This window comes from Cupressus sempervirens, chromosome 9 (assembly GCF_028749045.1).
Source record: "Cupressus sempervirens isolate cs-2001-9-10 chromosome 9, ASM2874904v1, whole genome shotgun sequence".
Classification (NCBI taxonomy): domain Eukaryota; kingdom Viridiplantae; phylum Streptophyta; class Pinopsida; order Cupressales; family Cupressaceae; genus Cupressus; species Cupressus sempervirens.
The window spans coordinates 782,804,707-782,807,665 of NC_143126.1; positions in this window are offsets into that span (position 1 = coordinate 782,804,707).

Genomic DNA, 2,959 nt, shown 5'->3' on the forward strand with positions numbered 1-2,959 from the left:
GAAGAGGAAGATGACGAGATGAAAATGGCAGATTTCTTCCACAAGACTTTGTTAATTTGAATGAAGAAATTGAAGAAGAAGAAGTTGAATTTCCTTTTGAAGACATAAGCCCTATTTTTCCTACAAAATCATCCTCAAGAGAAGAACCTACAGATACAAGTGGTCTTCAACCTTTTTTTGAAATTTTGGCCAGTTTCCTTGATAATACTACTCTAAATCCACCAGTTGTTAATAATCCAATACCCAATATTCCTTTTCAGTAGCAACCTCATAATCTAATACCTCTAGTAATGGCCAACCTACTTTTCCATTTACTCTCCCAAGCCTCATAAATAATGATAATCTCAAGAATATACCTGCAGCTACTCTTCCAAAGTTCTATGGCCTTGTAACCGAAGACCCTGATACTTTCTTGTTTGAATTTGACATACTCTATTGTAGTTTTGACTACAACACTAATGCCAATAAGCTCAAATTATTCCCAACAACATTAAAAGAGTCAACTTTATGATGGTTCATGGGCTTAGGAGCCAATGCAGCAGGAACTTGGGATGAAATGCAAACTCTATTTCTGGATAGATATAAAGAGTAATACAAAGCATCTAGTTCAAGAGGAGATGATGTATTTAGGATATCACAAAAGGAGGAAGAAACATTGGAAAACTATGTTTCACATTTCTTGTATACACTGTAGAAGAACCCTCAACATGTGTTATCTAAGGATTCTCAAAAGTTAGTCTTTCTGAAAGGTGTGAATGATAACAGTCTAGAAGCACTAGACCTAATGGCTAGTGGTGATGTATATCAAGCTTCCTAGGATGACCTTAAGAAGATCTATCAAAACTATTCAAGGTCAACTATGAAGAAAGGTCGAGGACCTCATTCCACAGTCACTAAAGGAATCAACCAAGGTATTTCAAAGCTTGAGATATCTAACCTATTGTCAAATTTCAAGCAAGACATATTAAATTATGTTGCTACACATCTCAACACAATGATTGTAAAGAAGAAGTATGCAAAAGCTGAATTAAAACTAGCTGAATACTGCCCTCATTGTTAGAAGCAAAAGAAGGATTGCCAATGCAAAGTGGTTGTAAGTATGGAGAACCAACATCTTCCAACTAAGTACCTCAAGATAGATGGAGACGATGAGCAAGTATTTTTTATTGCTCAATGCCGGCCATGGGCCCAACATCAAGGTATGGCTTATGACCCTTTGCAAAGTTCAAATTCATATGGTAATCAATGGAAAAATTGTAATCTCCAAGGTCCTCCACAATATCATCATTCTAATTAGAATAATGTTGGGAAAAACAATCTGTAATAGCCCCAATGGCCTCAGAATTTCCAACCATCTTGGCCCAACCAACAAAATAACCAATGGCAGAACTAGCAGAACTAATGGAAACCACCCCAAGGGAATTGGTAGTCTACAAACCAATGGAGAGGACCTCAACAATGGTTTAACCAAAATACTAGTACTCCACAAATACCACCCCAAGTTCAACAACCTACTCTAATACCACCACCTACAAATCTTGGACCTCAAAAGAAAACACAGTTACCTACACAACCTTAGCCAAATCCAAATAGCCAATAGCTACAACAACCCATGTATATTGTTGATGCTTAGCAATATCCTACTTATGCTCTAAGTGTTGCAAATGTACATCTGAGATTTGGTACAACTTTACCAATGCCTAAATCGCCTCTTATAACTAAAATACCAAGTACTTTTGCAGCATCAGAACCCCCAATCTCTTAAGAGGTTGACCCAACCAATGTCACTATCTTAGCCCAAGCTCAACCAATAGTGAAACCTCTTTTTCTAGAAAAGCTTATACAAAGTAAACCTATACAAATAGAGGAAAAACATTTTGATATTGTTGATCAGTTGAAGAACATGCATGTCCAAATACCCTTGATCCAAGTTATTAAAGATGTTCCAATCTATGGAAAAGCCATTAGAGATGCCTGCCTGAAGAAGCCTAGGAGGAAGAAAAAGGACCCCACCACAATCCATGTTGTGGGACAATTGGCTGACATTATGTTAAGAAAATTGATCACCCCAAAATATTCTGATCTAGGTAGTCCAATTGTGGATGTGAGTATAAATGGTTAGTCTATTAAAAATGCTTTAATAGATCTTGGTGTTGTTATAAATGTCATGACCAAGGACACTATGAAGGAGTTTAAAATAGAAGGATTAAGGGCTACTCCAAAAATTCGACAACTTGTAGATAGTTCTACTGTCACCCCTGATGGGATGATAGAAAACATAGTTGTAACCTTAGACTCTTTAGAGTATCCTACAAACTTCATGATTCTATCCCCCAAAGTTAATCTATCCAATTACCCGATCATCTTAGGTTGACCATGGTTAGCTACAGTTGATGCAAATATAAGTTGTAGGTCAGGGAATATGACCATATCCAATGTCCAAGCAAAAAATAAATTTGATTTATATCCTCTAGCACAACCATTACTAGATTTAAGCACATTTGTTTGGCAAAATTTAGGGGATGAAGAAGAAGAGTTAAATTCTATAGCATAGCTCATGATGTTACATAGACAATCCTTTCTAAAGCTACAAGAGGAAGATTCAGTACTTCAAAGCATTCTTACTAATAGTTGTGTGGTAGAAAAAGATGTATCTGAAAGTTTCATGTTGGAATTAATCACATATGAGGAATGTGATGAGAATTGTACTCTACTCAAAGAACCTGACATTCTTCATCCACTCTTACCGTGTGAATTAGAAGCAAGTCCAATCTCTGAAGTTGTTATGATAGAGTCTACCACTACCGTTGAGCTGTCCAAAGGTCATTAACTCCATGTTAGCCCCAAATTAACATCCACACAAATGGAACAATTAACAAAGCTACTTCAAAAGCATGAAAAGATTTTTTGAAAAGAGAAATAGTTAAAACTAAATTAGAAAAATTTCTTGATGCTGATT